Source organism: Mustela nivalis (genome assembly GCF_964662115.1).
Source record: "Mustela nivalis genome assembly, chromosome: X".
Lineage (NCBI taxonomy): Eukaryota > Metazoa > Chordata > Mammalia > Carnivora > Mustelidae > Mustela > Mustela nivalis.
This window is the reverse complement of record NC_139040.1, coordinates 10003583-10025604: the sequence shown is the minus strand read 5'-3', so window position 1 is coordinate 10025604 and position 22022 is coordinate 10003583.

Below are 22022 nucleotides of genomic sequence, written 5' to 3'. Positions count from 1 at the left end.
AAGCACCTTGATATAATTAACATATTTTCCTGGAATCAGAAAATAGGTGTTGCAGTCCTATATTTACTACTTGCTTACTACTGCAATCCATGCCCTCTCTAATATGCACCACCTGGTACCCCGACCTTCCACCCCTCACCCCTTCAAACCCCTCAGATTGTTTTTCAGAGTCCATAGTCTCTCATGGTTCACCTCCCCTTCCAATTTCCCACAACTCCCTTCTCCTCTCTAACTGTGCCTGATTTTTAAAAGAATATAAATTTACAAAAATGAGAGCACTTTAAGCAGAGCTAACTACTGCCACTTACATAACTATCCCAACCCAAAGGAATTTCACTTGGACATAAAAGAAAAAAGGAAGACAAAGCTTTTCTAATTTTTATAAAAAAGTATAAAGTTTCATAATAGAAACTCTTTAAATACTTAAGTCTTAATGAATTTTTAAATATTTGAAATCGTCTGGAACTTCTAGTTCTAATTTATAAAAAGCTATACACAATAAACTATTTAAGACAACTTTTTCTTTCTTTCTTTTTTTTTTTTTTTTTTTGTCTTTCAACTCTTTGGCCCCATTATATAGTAGACATTAGTGGAAAAACAAGACCATGTAGTGAAAAGTGAATGAACTTTAAAGCCAAATAATTTCCCAAGGCTCAACATTCATTGTCTCTATGACCTTGGGAGAAAAATTTAAGTTTTTGTGTGTGTGTGTCACTTGATTTTTTTGCGAAAGGATGACAATAACTATACCACAATGTTGCTGTGATGATTTTCTTAAGTTTCTTCATTGCCAGTTAAGTTCTCCTGTAGTGAGATGAGTATTGCACTGACGTTAATTTTCTGGTTTCCACACATATACTATGATTGTACAAGGTGTTAACATTAAGAGAACCTGTGTGAAGGATATATGGGAACTCTTTATACAATTTTGAAAGTGTTCTGTGTCTAAAATTATTTCAAAATAAAAAAGTTAAAAGGAAAAGGGAAGACATTTGGAGAACAATTGGAGAGCTCAGAATATAGAAGAGGCATTAAACGATATTAGGGAATTAGTGTTAATTTTTTTAAGTGGTATGATATTTGGTTACATAAAAGAATGTCCTTACTTTTAGGATATGTGTGTGCTGAAATATTTAGGGCTTAAGAATAATAAATAAATTTTCAGTTTGTATTGAAATGGATCAGTAAAATACATAATGTATGTATATATATACAATACGTACCTACACATGTAATGTAGATACAGCAAACATAACAACCGGGAATAGGAATGCTCATTGTTTTAGTCTTAATACATTTCTGCTGAAGGCTTAACTGAAGTAGATGCTTAACAGACTAAGCCACACATGTGTCCCTGAAGGCAGATGCTTAACCGACGGAGCCACCCAAGCTTTCCCTCCTACCTGCCTCCTGAGTACTACTTTAATTCCTTGGTGATCAACTTATCAGGGCTTCATCAAGTCAACCATGTGGAGTTGGCTCAATTTAGAGCAATCCTATCACAGAGCACCTTGATTATTTCCTTAATGCTGATATTCCCAGTCAGTAATTTTTCTTGGATTCTGTCTATGCATGACTGGATTTAATCAGATTCATTACCTTGAGGAGTTTCATAATGGAATTCCCTAGAAGACAGGTAAAAAAAATTTAAAATAATTTTCAATCTATTGTTAAAGATCTCTAGTGATGGAATCTCCCATGACAAGTTGGCTTCATTCAGAAAGTTCATTGTTCTTTGAAATCTCTTACTTCTTCTCCTTTTATCTTTGATGTAATAGACTTTTTACTTCTTGATGATAATTCAGACTATATGAGAGGACTGTTATTAAATCTTTGTTTAAGAATCTCATTTCTTTAAAAACAACTAGTATTCCATACTCTGAAGATCAGATATCTTCTCTTGGACGTACCTTTTGGAAAGGCATTTTAACCGATGTAGGATTTGTGTCAAGAAAATAATTTTCTTTATTTTTCTAAAGATTCTGATATGGAGACCACTTTATGTAATTGTCATGACAATCTGGGAGATGTTACTTAGCGGCAACAGCTATTTTTTATGTGATTATTATTACCGTCCAGTTAAACATGTGTGTATTTTAAATGTTTATTATTCCACCAAAAGCTATCACAGAATAAATTGAGGATGGACAATGATATTCATGATGGCCCAATGTAAAAAAAGGAAAAAGAAAAAAGAATCTCATTTATTTCATCTTTGATGAAAGCTACTATTTTCCAGAACTTTAATACATTTTATTGTAAATCTTTCTAGCTGCAACATGCTTTTTTTTTTTTTTTGCCATTTACTGAATGTACGAATAGGTTTAATATGTTTCGGATGTGTCAAAAATCATCCTGAAATCCAATACGTTAGAGGTAAACAATATCCAATTAAGAACTTGGGTCAAATCCAAAGGCCCCCAACCTCTCCAAAAATTAAACATTGTTACCTCTGCTAAACCTCCACTGAAGTCAGAGATTTGGGGCGCCTGGGTGGCTCAGTCGGTTAGGTGTCTGATTCTTGATTTCAGCTCAGGTCATCACGAGACTGAGCCCCACATAGGGACCACACTGCCAGCAAGTGCACTATTCAGCACATGCTAACAGCTCAGTGCAGTCTTGCTGAACATGAGAGAGTGAATGAGAAAGGAGGGTGTGCTAAAGATTCTCCCTCTCCCTCGGTCCCTCCCCCAGCTCCACACACACATGTGCTCTCTCTCTCTCTCTCAAACAAATAAATCTTAAAAAAAAAAAAAAAGTCAGAGATTTGCCTCAAGTCTTTCAAGTTGCTCAAGTGTTCTCACTTTGAATAGTGGTCAAATAGTATAGTAAATGGAGAACTGCCTTAGAAATCAGAAAGCAGAGGAATGAGGTGCATCATGGCCGCTCATGCCTAGAAACTTTGGCATTCTGCGCAACTGCTCACCCTCAGATTCCTCACCTGTTTAATGGAATTTCCGACGTTTGCTAAGCCTGCCTCACAATGGTATCTTGAGTGTCAAATCTGAGGATCATTTTTTGATCGTTGAAATGATATTGTAAAGTCAAATATGATTGCTAAGCAACAAAATGACAAAACATGATTTATGAACAGGGCTGCCTAGTATATACATTAATCCACTTACATATATTTTAAGGCTCTTTTTGTGCAGTTGATTTGTGAGTTTTTGATTCAAATGGACATAAGTGGATTTCTTGTTAAGTTCTGCAGTCTACTTGAAGGAGTTTTTAAAGAGGATCACGCTACTGACATCTTCAAGGTACAAAAGCAAAAGAATTCATGTTCAGTAGAGGGTTACAATGGTTCATTTTCTCATGATACCCCTTGAAACAAATCAGCTGACTTGTCTAAAGAGACTACTTGTCTAGAGAGACTAATTGAAGACTGCTCTATTATGTATCTTGGCCTTCAAAATCAAAGATAGCACAAACTACTACATATAGGAAATCTGTAGAGATAGCATATGTGTTTTAGGAACATTAGTAATTAATTCATTGGTAATGTGTTCAAACATGTGTGAAAATCATCTCAGTTACTGCCAATCCACAACGTTCCACAACTATCATCTGGAATGATATAATTCACAATAATATAGCTTGATAGAGATAAAGTAGACCATATTATAAATTTCATTTTCCTAAATGTCAGAATGTATGGTAGTTTCCATGAAATACTTCTTTGTAGCCTACTCATCCCAACGACAATTTATTTCTAACTCTTGCTTCTTATTACAAATGACTTGTTACCATACGGCTCCAGGATTCTTTGAGAAAATGTTGTTCATATTCATTAAATGAAAATAATGTTCTCACAGACTGTTATTACAATTAAAGTACTTTTCAATAAGTTTATGCATTTGATTTCATAAAAATGTGTCCTTGGAATTACTTTAGTTTTAATTAGATAAGAAGCAAACCCCAGTGAGCTTCACTAGTCAAGTTTTACATCTGGGGAGAGAAAACTGATGAATTCTAAGCTGCCAATAATGTTAAGAATGAATATAGCCCAATTATGATAATATCCGGTCCAAGTTTTAGCTCACTGAAGAAACATGGAAGGAAATGGTATATTTTAAACATTTGGGAGTAGATAAAGGAAAATCTCTTCTAAGGTCAACTGTGAGAAGATGGCATCCAGGGTCCCCTCTAGCCATAAAGAATTGTGACCTCAAATTAGTCAAGTTTTGCTCATTACCATCCATCAGACTTGTTTTATTCTTGAGAATTCCCCCACGTCTCCCTGAGGCTTTAGCTGACAGCTTTAAGTTGAAGAAGGAAGGGAAAAGATCAGGTGAATGTCATCATTACGCTGAATTCATGAAAAACAACAACTAATTTCAAGGTGTATGCAGCCAAGAGATTTGAAACTAATTAATACCTGGAACCTTTACAGAAAATTCATGTGGGAAACATGAATACGCCAGAAGTCCATACCATACAAAGGTACAATGGAAGCTACAGTCAATGGTCTTAAGTCCCCATTGGCCTACGCTGTCTCCTTCTAAAGATACATAGAGGGAGGGGCTTGGCTTCCTTAGAAATGACAGGTGGACACACATGGTTGAAAGATCAATTTTGTACATATTTCATTGTGTTGTATACAAATTAAAAAATTACATTTCAGGGCTGGCTAGAAACTGCTATAGATTATGTGGTAGAAAGAATCCTACATTGGCCCCTAGTTTTTCCCTTTCTTTGGTATTTCTTTCTTCTTCTTCTTCTTCTTTTTCTTCTGTTTCTTCTCCTTCTTCGTCTCCTTCTTCTCCTTCTCCTTCCTTCTTCCTTCTTCTTTCGCCTTCTTCTTCTTCTTCTTCTTCTTCTTCTTCTTCTTCTTCTTCTTCTTCTTCTACTTCTACTTCTTCTTCTTCTTTCCTTTTAATTGTGTTATGTTAGTCACCATACAATACATCCTGAGTTTTTGATGTACTGTTCCAAGATTCTAATGAATCTAAAAACTAAAAAGTTAAGGAAATAAGGAAATAAGGAAATTCAAAAAGTGAGAGGGCACATAACAAAGAACTGTAAGTAGTCTCTAGCTGCTGAGAGTAACCCCCAGCCAACATCCGGCAAGGGAATGTGAGAGCCTCAGTCCTACAAGAGACTGGGTTCTTCTAGCAACACAAATGAGCCTGGAGTGGATTCTCCCCAGAATCTCCACGTAAGAGTCTGGCCCGGGGTGACAACTTAAGTGTGAAATCTGGAGCAGAGGACCCAGTCAACCTTCCTGTACCTGAGAGCCACAGAACTGTGAGATAATCATTTATTTATATACTGTTTCAAGCCAAGTCAGTAGTAATTTGTTAAGCAGCAACAGAAAACTAATATAAATAATCATACGTGTTATTTGAAATTATGTGCATGACACACAGTATAATGTAATATATTATTACTTATGCAAGAATATTAAGGGCGGTGACAGTGGTTGTGGTTGTCGCTTTTGGTGTAGGTGTGGTGGCTGAGGTATGTTGGTGGTGAGGTATCTCATTAGACAAGGAGACCATACACTCTCATTCATCCATTGTTTTTGTCTGTGTATTATAACCTAGAATTCTCAAACTATATGGAGCCCAGTCATAGATGTTCTTAGAGCCTTCCATTGTTGTCATACATCAAACACTTTTTAAGTGGTTCAGATTCTTCTAGTCCCTGTCTTTGGGGATCTTGGTCGCTTGTTTTGTCCCAGTTGCAGGGACCAAGCTGGTTGGTTGTTGCCCAGACACTACCATAGCCACCAACTTCAATGTAGGCACAAACAGACAGCACGTGGCTTAAGGTAACACTACTCGTCCCTCACCTCCTACCCAAGAGATACTTGTAAGACACTTCGATCTGCTTGGCACTGGTATACACATTGACAGGAAGACAGAAGTTTGGCAGATAAATTCTCCTTCCTTCTTCCCACCAGCCAGACCACCTTGAGACACATTGGTTAATGTGTTCTCTTAGAAGATATACTCACAGAATCAAGTAAGCAGCACTTGTATAACAAGCAATGGATGCCTTGTGAATGCCCACTTATAGTTGGTTGCTCTCTTTTCCTGCCTTGTTCTCCCTTTCCCACATCCTGCTACTCCAGGGCTGTATTCACGTGACATGGAGTAGCACATTAGCTTTTGCCTGAGGTTCTGTCTTCTGGGGAACCCATGTTATAGCAGAAGACCTGTGTATGGCTTCTGTCATCTGCCTCGGCAATTCAGGTGGGACTAGCTTTGCCTCCAAGGCTAGAGATTTCTCACGATTCAGCAGAAGGTATCTGGCCTTCTCTTTTTTTTAGAAGCCGCCTTCAGCCTAGCTGTACATACTTGAACGTGCATGAAAGGAAATGGCACTCAATGGATTATACCCTAGTTTTATCCAATTAGCTTATTTTATCTGTCACAGTCATCTGATTTTTTTTGCCTGGGCTAACAGCCTGGCTAGATAATTTGTTCCTCTCTACTTCATGTTAGCATCTCTGTAAAATGTGGCTAGCAGCCTACCCTGCCTTCCACACAGGGTTGTTTTCAGAATGAGATGAGATAATGCATGTAAATATGCTTTGCGATGATGCTATGTCGATCGTATGTATGTTGCTGTGGTTCCTAAATGCAGATTAGAGATCGGAGTGGGCTGCGCTATACATCCAGATACCAGCATTAAGCAATTCTCAGGTTTTAGTATTGTGGGCTTTGTTCTTTGTAGACCTTCAAGGTACCAGTAGACCCCTTCCCATGGACCTTTGTAAAACGATATTCCTACTAGTCAGCTCAGGAAATGGCTCCAGGTTCTTCTCCCCACTCTTGAATATACTCTTCTCTCTAGTCTCTCTCTCTTTCTTTTTTTTTAATAAAGATTTAATTATTTGAGAGAGAAAGAGGACATGATTGGGGGAGGGGCAGAGAGAGAATTTCCAGCAGACTCCACTCTGAATGCTGAGACACATAAGGGGCTGGATCTCAAGACCTCAAGATCATGACCTGAGCTGAAACCAAGAGTTGGACACTCAACTGAGTGAGCCACCCAGGTGCCCCCTCTTGTCTCTTTTGACTTCACACCAGGACTCTACTTCTCTGCCAACCATTTTTATACATTCTGCCCAATTTTTAAAATCTTTAAATAGACTTTATTTTTTAGAGTAATTCACAGCAAAGCTGTGAAAGGACACAAAGGCCCTATAGATTCCCTGTCTCCCCACAACCCCACCCCATACACACACGAAGCTTCCCTATCAACATTCGGAACCAGAGTGGTACATTTGTTATGATGTATTTGCACTGATACATCTTTACCAGTAAAGGCCAACATATAATGTTAGTATTTACTTTTTGTGTTGTTCATTATCTTGTTTGGGGAAATGTATAATGAAATGCATCCACCTTCATAGTATTATAGACAGTAATTTCACTGTCCTAAAAACCCTCAGTGTTCCTTCAGTCTTCATTGCTTTGCCTTTTCCAGAATATCGTATAGTTGGAATCATACAGTACGTAACCTTTTTAGATTTGCCTCTTTCATTTAATAATCCGCGTTTAAGGTTGCTACATGTCTTCTCATGGCGATAGCTTATTTCTTGTTAGGGCTGAGTAATATATATATATATATATTTTTTAATTTAAATTCTAGTTAGTTGACATACAGTTCAATATTGGTTTCAGGAGTAGAGTTCAGTGGTTCATCATTTACATATAACAGCTGGTGCTCATCATAGCAAGTGCCTTCCTTAATCCTCATCACCCACCTATCACGTCTCCCACCTACCTCCCACCATCAACCTTCAGTTTGTTCCCTATCATTAAGAGTCTCTCATGATTTGTTTCCCTCTCTCTTTTTCCCCCTTCCAAATGTTCATCCATTTTGCTTCTTAAGTTCCACACATGAGTGAAATCATATGGTATTTTTCTCTCTAACTGACTTATTTCACTTAGCATGATACACTCTAAGTCCATCCACGTCATTGCAAATGGCAAGATTCCATTCCTTTTGATGGCTGAGTAGTATTCCATTGTGTATATATAAACCCATCTTTATCCATTCATCAGTCAATGGACATCTGGGCTCTTTCCATAGTTTGGCTATTGTTGAAAATGCTGCTGTAAACACTGAGGTGCAAGTACCCCTTCAAATCAGTATTTTTGTATCCTTCAGCTAAATTACTAGTAGTGCAATTGCTGGATCATAGAGTTCTATTTTTAACTTTTTAAGGAACCTCCACACTGTTCTCCAGAGTAGTTGTACCAGTTTGCATTCCTACCAACATTGCAAGAGGGTTCCCCTTTCTCTGCATCCTCAACAGCACCTATTGTCTCCTGTGTTGTTAATTTGAGCCATTCTGACAGGTGTGAGGTGGCTTTGATTTCTATTTCCCTTATGATGAATGACGTTGAGCACTTTTTCATGTGTCTGTTGGCCATCTGGATGTCTTCTTTGCAGAAATGTCTGTTCATGTCTTCTGCCCATTTCTTTTTTTTTTTTTTTTTAAAGATTTTATTTATTTGTCATAGAGAGAGAAGCGAGAGCAAGCACAGGCAGACAGAGTGGCAGGCAGAGGCAGAGGGAGAAGCAGGCTACCTGCCAAGCAAGGAGCCCGATGTGGGACTCGATCCCAGGACGCTGGGATCATGACCTGAGCCGAAGGCAGCCGCTTAACCAACTGAGCCACCCAGGCGTCCCCATCTTCTGCCCATTTCTTAACTGGATTATTTGATTTTGGGGTGTTGAGTTTGATAAGTTCTTTGTAGATTTTGGATACTAGCCTTTTATCTGATACATCATTTGAAAATATCTTCTCCCATTCTGTAGGTTGCCTTTTAGTTTTGCTAATTATTTCCTTCCCTGTGCAGAAACTTTTTATCCTGATGAAGTTCCAATAGCTTGCTTTTGTTTCCCTTACCTCCAGCAACATGTCTAGTAAGAAATTGATACAATGAGGTCAAAGAGGTTGCTGCCTGTGTTCTCCTCTAGGATGTTGACAGTTTCTTGTCTCACATTTAGGTCTATCATCCATTTTGAATTTATTTTTGTGTTTGGTGTAAGAAAACGGTCCGGCTTCTTTCTTCTGCATGTTGCCGTCCAGTTTTTCCAACACCATTTGTTGAAGAGACTTTTTTCCATTGGATACTCTTTCCTGCTTTGCCAAAGACTCGTTGCCCATATAGTTGTGGGTCCATTTCTGGACTTTCTATTCTGTTCCATTGACCTATGTGTTTGTTTCTGTGCCAGTACCATGCTCTCTTGATGATTACCACTTTGTAATAGAGCTTGAAGTCCAGAATTGTGATGCCTCCCACTTTGGTTTTCTTTTTCAACATTACTTTGGCTATTCTGGGGTCTATTTTTGTTCCATACATATTTTATGATTGTTTGTTCTAGCTCTGTGAAAAATGCCAGTGGTATTTTGATAAGGATTTCATTACATGTGTAAACTGCTTTGGGTGGTATAGACATTTTAACAACGTTTGCTGTTCCAATCCAACAGCATACAATGTTCGTCCATTTCTTTCTGTGTCCTCTTCAATTTCTTTTTTAAGTGTTTTATAGTTTTGTGAGTACAGATCTTTTACCTTTTTGGTTAGGTTTATTCCTATGTATCTCATGGTTTTTGGTGTAATTGGAAGTGGGATCAATTCTGTGATTTCTGTTTCCATTGCTTCATTATTCATGTATAGGAATGCAACAGACTTCTCTTCGTTGATATATATCCTGCAACTCTGCTGAATTCATGTATTAATTCTAGCATTTTCTGGTAGATTCTTTTGGGTTTTTTTACATAGAGTATCATGTCGTCTGCAAATAGCGAAAATTTGAATTCTTCCTTGCCGGCTTGGATGTTTTTATTTCTTTTTGTTGTCTGAATACTGAAGCCAAAACTTTCGGTACTATGTTAAACAGTAATGGTGACAGTGGACACCCCTGTCTTGTTCCTGACCATAGAGGAAAAGCTCTCAGTTTTTATCAAGAATGGATGCTGTAGGGGTGCCTGGTTGTCTCAGTTGGTTGAGAGTCTAACTCTTGCTTTTAGCTTAGGCCATGATCTTGGGATTGTGAGATCGAGTCCCACATTGGGCTCACCACTCAGTGGGGAGTCTGTTTCCCCTCTCCCTCTCCTTCTGCTCCTCCTTCCACTTGTGCTCTCTCTCTCCAATAAAATAAACAAATCTTTTTAAAAAAAGAATGGATGCTGTATTTTGTCAAATGCTTTTTCTGCAGATACTGAGAGGATTATATGGTTCTTATTTTTTCTTTTATCAATGTGGTGTATCATTCATCGATTTGCAAATATGGAAACACCCCTGCAAGGGCTTCATAGTATTTGATTTTCTGGATGTACCAGTTTATATGTCCATTCACCTATAGAAGGACTTCTTGATTTCTCCCAAGTTTTTGGCAATTATGAGTAAAGTTGTTATAAGCATCTGTGTACAAGTTTTTTCATGGACATACATTGTCCATTCCTTTCAGTAAATGCCCAGGAGCACAACTGCCGGAACATATGGTAAAAGTGCACTAAGTTTTGTAAGCAACTGCCAAGCTGGGGAGCGACATCATCAAGATGGCAGAATATGTCATTCCAAACTCCAGTCCATTTCAGAGAAAGACAGCCAGGAGCTATCAATAGATAAGAAATCTTTGTGAAAATCCCAGAAGCTGGAGGTGAGATTAAAGTACCCCCTTGGACCATAAAAATGGAGGAAAAAAAAAAACACATTAAAAGGGTAAGAGGAGTGGGTTCACTTTGACTGCATCGTCACCCCCGGAGGCCATCATAACATTCTACTAAAAGGTCCCTCCTGGGCCTATTGTTTCTTCAAGGGGAGAAAGAGCCGTAGGTAGATGTCCAGCTTCCTCAGTGTTATGGGACACTTTCCAGAAGACCAACTCTGGTTTTCCCTCATAGGGATCACTGGGAGTATCAGTGGGGTTAGACAATTGGAGATCAGCTAGAGATAGAGAAGGGGGCTGAGGCTCTCAGCAACCAGCACACTTATCCTGGTTGACTACATACGGGCTGGGGGGTGGCACCCGAGCAAAGAGGCCAGCTGAAAATCCTTCCCAATTGCAGAGCTGGGTTTGTGGCCCTGTCTTGCCACAGAGTTTCATCGGCAGATGTGCCCCATTTGCATCCCCAGCTCATGGGCTGAATTGGCTCCGGAGCCCATTTTATGGCCCCACCCAGACAGGGAAGCAAGCCAGTAACCCCCCTCAGATGCTGAACATAGTCTCCACTCCCACCTAACCAGGAAGGCTGGCTAGAGAACTCAGGCAGCTTTGGAGCCCACCCCACCTCCCGCCCAGGTAGGGAAGCAAGTCCACCACCACCCAACTGTTGAACACAGCCTCCAGCATCACCGGACCAGTGAGCCTGGCCAGAGAACACGTGTATCTGTGGAGCCCGTCTGTGCAGGGAAGCAAGTCCTAGATCATCATGACACTGAGGCAGCCTGAAAGCCCAGCCTAGCCCTGCCCCGCCTGGGCAGGGAGCAAATCCAGCAGCCTCTCCCAATTGTGGAGCATGCCTGGCCCCACATAACCAGGGAGCATGAACGGCGTCCATGGGCAGCCTCGGATAGCAGCATATGGTAGCTCCCTGCACTTCACCTTGGCCACAAAGCCTAGCCTACAACCCTGCCTGATTGCTAAGCATGGTCTAGCCCAAGCAGAGAACCCAGCCAGCAACCCTGACCAATCACAGAGCATAGCCAATGGGGGTACCCAGATAGGGACCCCTTCTGACCAGACCACAGCCTCCAACCCCAACCAAATACAGAGTACAGATGATGGGCACACCCATCCAGGTAGCCTATCCAGTGACCTTGGCCAACAACAGAGCCCAGACTGTGGCCCCACACAGCCTTAGGGCCCAGACTGCAGCACAGCCTGACGGAGCACAGTCCCAGGCCCCAGCCAATTGCAAAGACTACTGCGGACAATTACACACCAAGACACCAGATTGTCCCCATTTGAATGCCTCGTGGGTCCCTCACATTCAGTTGAGTTCATTATCCCCCACCTGAAAGCAAGGACAGAAAGAAAATCTGTCACCATTCTCTCAGCTATGGAATCAAAAAACCTGGAAAAAATCTTGACTCCTCCCTCTCCGTGACTGACATGTTTTTTTTTTAACTTTTGGTTGCCTGTTTCATGAGGGAATACACATACACACACACATCTTGTAAGATGGGACCTGAAATTTCTTGAATTCCTTCATTTTTGACTCTACCCTCATTCCAGTGGGGATCTCGAGTCTTTTACTGCCACCTACCTGCCTCCCAGCATCAGCCCATACCCCTCTCTACACCGTTACCCCTGAGCAGACAGGCGTTCTTCCCACAGTCCAAGTCTGATCATGGTATTTACATGGTCATGACCCTTTAATTCTCCCCTTTCCCCTCCGGATGAAGTCCAGACTCATCAGTATGACACTCAAATACCTCCTGAGTATGTTCCTTGCCTATTTCCACAGCAGAGTTTTTCCAACTATTGTTGCAACTCATTAGGAGGGTCAGGAAATCAATTGAGTTGGTCGTGACCAGCATCTGCTTTTAAATGAGTAACAGTGGGAGAGAGTACAATAGGAAATATTGGAGTTCATCTCACATATGAAGGATATTTCCTGACACATTTGTTTCAGTTATATATGTGTACTCCCGGGTCACAATACAAATGTGTGTGTTTGCTTTGTTAAACATCCTGAACGAGGTGTAATGGATAGACAAACAACTGTGCACATGCAATGTATACAATTTGATGGGTTTCAGCATACATAAACACATTTGCAACCATTGCCACAAGGAAGGTAATGAGCATATCTGTCGCCTCCACAAGTTTCTTCCTGCCTCCTCCTTTTGTTTCAGGCAGGGACACTTTACTTGAGATCTACCCTCCTGAAATTTTCTCCATACAATACACTGTGTGTATGCGTTCGTCTTGCATAACTGGAACCTTATACCTGTTGAACAACCCGCCCCCCCATTTCAACCCTCTGCTTCTGTGATTATGACCATTTTAGATACCTCACATAAGTGGTTATGACCCACTATTTATCCTTTTGTGATGGGTTTATCCCACTTAGCGTAATGTCTTCCAGGTTTATCCATGTTGCATATGGCAGGATTTCCTTATTTTTTAAGGCTGAGTAATATTCCACTGCAGGTATACACCCCATTTTCTTTATCTGTTTCCCTGCTTATGAACATTTAGGTGGTTTCTGTATCTTGGCCATTGTACCTTGTACTGCGAGGTGCGTGGGAGTACAGACATCTCTTTGAGATCCTCATTTCAGTGGTTTCGGATATATACTCAGATGTGGGATTGCTGGATCATACGGTAATAGTTTTTCATTTCTCGAGGAATTTGCCAACTGTTTCGCATAACTGTAGTGGGTCTCAGTGAGAACATTTTGAAAGCTATCACTTTATAGTAACATCACATTACCAGTTGTCTCCTTACTTTGCATTCTGGAGCCTTTCTGAACTTCTTTCCATTCCTCAAATGTGCCACACGTTCTCTTCCCCCCAGGACTTTTGCACAGGAGCTTTTGGATCCCATATGTGGGCGTGTGTGTGTGCCTATGTGAGCATATACCTATGCAAATGCTAACACTGACTGTATCCGAGGGATAGAGTTGTAGCTAAATATGTCTTGCTATGTTCCTTTCTATATTTTTAATGATGATCTTGTATTACTTTTGTACAAAAAAAACATTTAAAATAAATAGGTGACTCCTAGTGTAATTGAAATGAAGAACAAGTAAAGCACAATAATTTTAAAATTAAATACTAAGTGCTACTTTGTTGGTCATGAGAGAAGAGCAAAACACAGGCTGGAGAGGGCCCTTCAGGGGCGATGACTAGTGAGCTTACTGAAAGGGAGTGTAGTAAGGCATCAGACAGACAAAACGGGAGGACACTCCACGTAGAGAGGATGGCATTCGTGAGACAGAGACCTCTGAAATCCTGTCTGGGCAATGATCTCTAATTCGCTGTGACTAGAGGATATACTACAGGGTGAATGTCTAACCTCGCAGAACGGCCAGGCACGGCCTCATCAGATTGGACTTGACTCTGTGAGCAATTACAAGCAAGAACTCAGCTCACTAGATCAGGGTTTGGAAATGGCAACTCTGGCTGGAGCGTGGACTTTGCAATGGCTCTGGAAGATGATGAAATGGCACAGCTCGCTACATTTTCCCTTGCCATCGCCTCTGCCCTTCATCCGTCGACAGCCCATACTGCTACAGCGCTCGGAGCCCCCAGGAACCCCGGTCCCGAGAGCACTTACTGGGTGGGGAGTGTGCGGGTTGAGCACCGTGCCTGCAGCCAGCCTCGGGTAGGTGGAACTTGCGTCACTCAGAGCTGGCTATAATTGGCCCCTGTGGGACCTTGATGGCAGCCACGTGGGGGCAGATACAGGAGGTGGGAAAGAGGGAGGAGCAGAAAACCCAGGGGATGGATGACGACTTGATCCCTGTTTGTTCTACATGACAAAATGCACACCATTCAGAAAGCCGCATGAGGAACACACCACCCCGCCTGGTATCCTTTGCCTCCATCAGTGCAAACCCCCGAATTACCTGTCAGTCCTCATAAACGGCCTTATTAATCTGGCTACCAAATCAGAATTTATCTAATCCTGACACTCTGCCAATCCGTGACCTCTGCCAGCACAGCTGAAGAGGGAGAGATCTTTCCTTTTACCTTCTCGAGAGGAAGCCTGGCCCTGGGATCAACGGAAGCTTTAGGGCCTGATCCGGATAAACTCCACATCCCCCCTCACCTGCCACCTGCAAACATGTGCTGGTCTCTCCCAGGATGGATAGGGACAGTTAAGGAGACCATCGACCTCGAGTTCCTGGGGCATAATTAGGTCACAACCAATGGCACCGATAATAATGCTACCCTAATCATAATACTGTGACCTTTAAAGGCAGCAGCAATTAACGTGTATTGATCCAGTGGATTATGCTAGCTGTTTCACATACATTGACCCATGTTCTACTCGCATTTTCAAGGAAAGGAAACTTGGGTTTGGGGGAGATGAATTTGCTTGATGTCCTAAACCTAGCAAGCCACAGAGCTCTGCCTTCACCCCAAGGCTCCGTGGCACTGGTTTCCATCCATGCAACCGCTCTCTGATAATAACGCCCCAATGGCCGGGAGGTGGTTTTTATTTATTTTATTTTCACGTTTTGTTCTTTTCTCTCAGAGTTAATCTGGGAGCTGCTCCTTACAAGACAGAAATGATGCTTCCCATTTTAGCAGCTTTGATTGGTGCTATTACTAAAACTTAGCTGCACGAGTTTATTTGTACAATCATGTATGTCACTTTAAAAACAAATTTCCAAATAACCTGCCAGTTTGGCTCTTTTGAAAAAAAAAAATTGATTACACTTACGGTCGGTGACAGAAATGAAAAATTGCAGGAATATTTAATTTTATATTACTTTCCAGCAGCAGTTACTAAAGCCTCATCACACTTCTTCATAACTAATACATTACTGGGAAAGGGGGAAAGATCATGTCATTTTTTTTTTTTTCCAGCTGGAAAGAAGTAATTTTGATTTTATTAGCGCAGGTATTGTGCTATAGAAAAGAAGTGTTCTACCAGTGTTCTGACTTTTTCTTTTTTCCTCAGGACTCATTGCCAATCAATCACCTGCCATGACACTTGAAATAACGTTGGCCCAAGCAATCTCTCTAGGATTCTACACTCGGGTTAGACTTTGCAATCCTCTGTTCCTTGTTTCTTGAGAATCCAGAGTGCCCAGCGCTGTACTATGTTACCCCGATGCCGTGTATATGAAATGATCTCAGACGTTCCCAGCTCAGTGAGTCAGACAGGGTACAGGTCCAAGGCAGAGCTCTGCGATGGAGACAGCTTGTGAGTTTGGAGTGACGGTGGAGGACTCTTGCTTTCAACCTCACTCGACCTAGAAGATTTTCTATAATGACACAGGGGTTTATAATTCTTTACTATCCCGTCTCAGTGTGTCTCAGAGACACACATTTAATTTCGCATTACTGGTTCTGCCTAGAAGACTCCTACCACTGCGGGTTTCTGCCTTCAAAAATCCACTCAGCCATCATTTCCCATATTACCTAATTTCATTCAGTTCTCACAAAATCCTAAGAGGGACAGATGCTATCATTAGCCCCAATTCACTGAGAAGAAAACGAAAGATCAGAGAAGTTAAGTGATTTGCCCCTGATCACACTGCGAACACGTGGCAGATGTGGGTTTTAAACCAAGACTTCCTGATGTTTCTTGCCTTGATGTCCTGTAGCCTCCCATGAAATCAGTCCCTTTGGATTTCCAATCATACTTGGGTTATCCGTTTTATTGGGTACCTTTTATTTCTAGTTTGCGTTATAGTGGTTATGTATTTGTGTATCATCTTTCCATTGAGTTCCTTCTCCTTGAAGGTAAACAGCAGATCTTGCTCGATTTTCTGTCCTCATTAGTGTTGAGCATGGAGACTGGTGCTGTTCCTGATGTGAACAAATTGGGTAATACTTAGAAATTTCATTCTTTCTGCAATTATTTTTCTCTCAGCTGTCTTCTCCATTGAACAAATTAATATGTAGAGCCAGAGCTTCAATGACTGTTCAACTTCTTAAACAGAGCTTTTTATAAAGGGCACGAATTGCATGGAGCACTGGGTGTGGTGAAAAATAATGAATACTGTTATGCTGAAAATAAAAAATAAATTATAAAAAAAAAAAAAAAAAAAAAAAAAAAAAAAAAAAAAAAAAAAAAAAAAAAGAATCAGTGCTCCCATCAGAATGGACAAAAACAGTGACGTAAGATGGGGCAGCAAAGGGTGATCAGGCATTATGTGGCTATTCAACAACTGCCCTGGATCAGAGAGATCATTAATCATCTCTTACGTTGGCCATCTGGAGGTTTAATCGACATTTTGCCCTTGCACTGGCCTGTGAGTGCCATAGGGTAGTACATTCCCATCGGACAGCTGGAGCAATGGAGGCTTGCTTGAAGAGGTTCAGTTACTTGGGTGAGATTACAGAGCTAGGAAGCAGTGGGGCTGGGGCTACTATCTGGGTCTTGACTCCCTGTCTCTGGAAGCTATTCACATCCCTCTCCCTCCCTCCTGTGTCTCGTAAACACCTCTTCCGGCTTTTTCCTTTTTTTAACCTACCACCAGGCTGCTCCCGATGGTTGTAAACGTATACAGGTATACAGCCTTCTCCCAACCGTTGGCCTCTCTGCTTCCAGTCTTCCTCTCTAACTGTTCTTTGTGAAAAGTTAAATCAGACTAATTGTTCACCTGTTCGAAAGCCGTAAATGGCTCCACGACACCACAGCTTGGTACCCAAGACCCCTGTCATCTCATTTAGTTCCACCACGGAAACGAAATGAAGTTGCTCTCTTATTTCTGGATGCTTTTGTGTGGTGTTCTCTCTGTGTTTATGGAAATCCTATTTTTGCCTGTTTCCAGCCTCCTTTCCATCTGGTTTGCATCTATTCATTCTTTAGGCCATTAAGCAGTTACTACCTCTGTTGAGAGGACTTCCCTGATGCTCCAACCCACCACGATGAGCCCATGCTCATCAATAGTCCCTCATGTTCATTCTTCTTTGTAAATTTTTTTTTTTTTTTTTTTTTTTAGCTCCGTGTTACACCTTGTATTCTCGTGGCTTATTCATTCCATGTGCTCATGCTCATTCTTAGAGCCTTTATCGCACTGCGGTGTAATTACATATTGTGCTTCTTGTCAGGCTGTAGCTGCATTCAGATTAGCAGGACGAGGGAGCGCAGCTCTTCTTTAAGGTTCCTTGGGGAGTTGGAAGCTGTAAGGCTGGAGCATCGCTCTAGGCTAGCTGGAGGGAGGACATCTAAGGATGAACAACACTGTGGACCTGACCTCACTTCTAAGCTGTGTCATGCTTGGGTTGTATCTGGGGCATTTGAAGATCAGACTCCTGAGTAACAATGGATGAGTCAAAACTGGACAAGGACTCATGCAATTTTTTCTTTAAGAAAAAATTGAGTCGGCATAAAACTAACTCCTGGAAAAAGAGGGCTGGTTTGATTTAACAAACATGTCATCGGGTCCCATAGCCATAACCTTTATGAAATATCACATCAAACATATCAAGAATTTATAACTTGAGGGCTCTATTCAGAATGCAGAACTGCTAATAACAGAAGCAATCATGATTGTTGGGACAGCGCAAATATGCGATTCTGGGATATAAGTAGTTAAATTGTCCTCGTGCTCTACTGTTTACAATGGGCATTATATGCTGTTGGTGGACAGGGACCGCTGTTTTATGCTCCATACCTAGCACACTGTGTAATGTACAGCATATGTCCAGTAGATCTTTACAAGAATTAGTGTTTTCACATATACGAAGTTTGACTCTCATCAGAGCCCTGGCTCTCCGGGCTGACATTTTCCAGATCCCAAACAAACAAACTAAACCAACAAGAAACCAAGAAATGCAACATTTAGATATGTAACAAAATGGAGAAAATTTCATCTATCAAAACACCTCGGAGGGGGCGGTTAGGATATTCCTTGGTGGGCTCCCTGGGAGCATGCTTGACTAATAATAGCTAGCCATAACATTTCCTTCAGAAGGTGGGCCTTGAGATAGTCATGACTTCATTTATTTGTATAGAGATTTGGGCACAGAGCTGAAATCCGTGGTAAGACGGTGGAGGGACTCAAGAAAGCTAAGAGATGATGCTGCCCAGCTAAGCAGGAGTGAAGAGAGCGTGGAGAAGGAAATAAAGATTTCTTCTGTCTCTCCACTGCACTCTTTTTGAGAGAGAGAGACAGTGAGAGTGGGGGGAGGGGCAGAGCGAGAGAGAATCCTCAAGCAGACTCCTCACTGAGTACAGAGGCTGACCCAGGGCTGATCTCATGACCCTGAGATCATGAACCTGAGCTGAAATCAGGAGTTAGATGCTCAACTGACTGAGCCACCCAGGTTCCCCTTTCCTATGAATTCCTCAGTAAAATCTACATCTTTTCCCAGGACTTTTCCCATAAGTCCTAATGATCTTAGGAAGATCATTCTTCCTAAGGACTGTAACTGACAAAGTGTCCACCATCTCCAGACATTCAGGCAGTAGGTGATGTTGGAAATGTGTTTATTTATTATGTACATATTTGCCGAGTTTCTTCCAAAGGGCAGGCACTGGGAATACAGTGCTGAACCAGATTCCCAAAGACTCTTTTCTTGTGGAACTTACCTTCTAGGAGGAGAGCCAAAAATTGCAGTGCAGACACAATAAAGCTTGTGATGAGTGCTTTAAAGGAAAAAATATAAAAGACTTATGTGACAGATAAGAAAATAAAGTCAAAGGCACATTCAATAGGACCATCAGCGAAGGTCTTTCTGAGAGGTGTTCAAAGTGAGATTTAAAAAAGAGGAGAAGCAACACAGGTTAAAAGAAGGAGAAAGAGAATTCCTTGCCCAAGGAGCAGCAACTAAAAACACACTGAGTCAAAAGACAGACTGGCATGTTCTAAAACTGTCAGAAGATTATTATGGTTGGAAAAAGTGGTGCGTGGCATAAAATGATACAATAGAGAGTTTATACGAATTCCTAGTTTAACATTTACCTTCGTCGGTTTGGGCTGCTGTACCCAAAACACCATATACTGGGCAGCTAACAAACAACAAATTGCTTTTTCACAGTTCAAGGGGCTGAGAAGTCCAAAATCAAGGTGCCGGCAGATTCAATGTCTGATGAGGTCCTGCTTCCTGCTTCCTGGACACGTGTTTTTATTTGCTTGTGTGTTTGTTTAAAGTTCTCTGGGGTCTCTTTTGTAAGGACACTCATCCCATTCATCCAGTTTCTACCTTCATAACCTAGTCACCTTCCCAGAAGCCCAAATCCCAATACCATCACACTGGACATTAGGTTTCAATATAAAGATTCTCTCTACTTCCCCCTTAAACTCACTATGATGATAAAATGGTAATGGTATTTATACTAGGTTGTCCACTTGGGGTGGTAAGAACAGTGTGGAATTTGACATCTTTTAGGGAAAATTTGAATTTGGAAGTCCTTTTTAAGCGACACTGGCTGATGCCTTGTCTCAGAGCTAGCGTCTATTTTACCCTGTTGCCTTTTCCAAAAAAGACGGAAAGAATTTTATTTCTTAACTATAAATGACAGTAGAGCATTAATGTGATGAATAGCTTTAATTTCAGTAAGTGTGTTCAAACCTGAGGAAGGCCAGAACGGAAGCATTCTGCTGATACATTCTAAAAGCAATCTGTCATTATCCATCAATAGTTACTTAATCAATCCATCCAAAAATTCCAAAAGCAAAATGGGAAGTTAGAAATAAATGGGATTACAAAAAAGACACCAACAGAGTTTTTTCACGAGGGTCTTTGATTTGCATATGAGAAAAATTAGATGATATTCTCTCATGTACAAACTAAGCCAAGAAAACAGGTGAGGTTCCAGCAGTTTCTGGCAATTTTCAGGATGTTGAAATGAAATAAAACACCACCACTCAGAAGCAGATTTCTTACATTTGGGAGCTGACAGCAATTATGAAGCCCAGTAGACTCCTCATTTCTGATTTTTTTATCTCTTTTCACAACTGATGTACCAAAGAGGTGATGGGGACTGAGGAGTGCACGTATCATGACGAAAACAAAACAAAACAAAATAAAATAAAATAAAAATAATAATAAAAAGGTAAAAAAAAAAGAAAAAAAATAGTTGAAGAATTTTGAAAGTCATAAACATTGGCCAGAAATGAACTGTCACAATGGGGCAGGCGTTCACTGGAGTGTCCGAAGGACTAACCCTCCTCCTAGGAAACTCTTAATCTGGCACACATCCATAAGAACTTTCAAAATTAGGGGCGCCTGGGTGCCTCAGTGGGTTAAAGCCTCTGCTTTCAGCTCAGGTCATGATCTCAGGGTCCTGGAATTGAGCCCCGTATGGCCAGGAGCCTGCTTCCTCCTCTCTTTCCACCTGCCTCTCTGTCTACTTGTGATCTCTATCTGTCAAATAAATAAATAAAATCTTAAAAAAAAAAGAACTTTCAAAATTACCCTTTATGAACATTAATAAGACTAGCATCCCAGTGATAAATTGTGCTTCATTGTGGTATATGATCTTTTAAAATTCTATTGAATTGGGGGTGCCTCGGTGGCTCAGCCAGTTAAGTGTCTGACCCTTGATTTTGGCTCAGGTCCTGATCTCAGGGTTGTGAGATTGAACCCCGTGCTGGGCACTGTGCTGAGTGTGGAGCCTGATTAAGATTCTCTCTCTCTCTCAAAATAAATGAATGAATGCATGAATGAATGATCAAATAAAAATAATAATATGGCACATAAAAAGCATAGAACAGTTTTTTGCAACCTAATAAACCCTCAATATTAGCTGTTTTTATTGGTCTAAGTCAATATTGTATATTTTAGGATAAACATGTACATGTTATAAGAATTTTCCTTGAAGTAAAGAGCCCTATTACAAATCATGTCATAATATGCTGTTTGTACTGAAGCCATATTAATTGAACAACAACAAACAACCCACACACAGTAAGATATCTGCTTATATAATACTGGAAAAATCTTGTAGTCATCTTTTTTTAGAAAAAGAAAAATTTTAAAGATTTTATCTATTTATTTAATAGAGAGAGAGAGCACACAAACCGGGCAGCTGCAGAGAGAGAAGGAGAAGCAGGCTCCCCACTGAGCAGGCAGCCCGATGTGGGGCTCGATCCCAGGACCCTGGGATCATGACCTGGGCCGAAGGCAAACGCTTAATGACTGAACCACCCCCGCACCCGGAGGAAGTATTATCTTTAAAGTAGTCCTAGAAAATCAAGATCTTTAAAAAACAAACAAACAAAAAACAAAAAACAAAAAAAAAAAAAAGAAAAAGAAAAAAAAAAGCTCTGAAAATACGTCAATGACTTCTTATCTGATGTGACAATTGCTGATTTATGTAATCAATTACTTTGTCTAGAAAAGTAAAGCATGTTTCCACAAGAAGAAAATTACATGTCAGATGTATCCGCTCTCATCCTATTTGAAAGTGTAAAG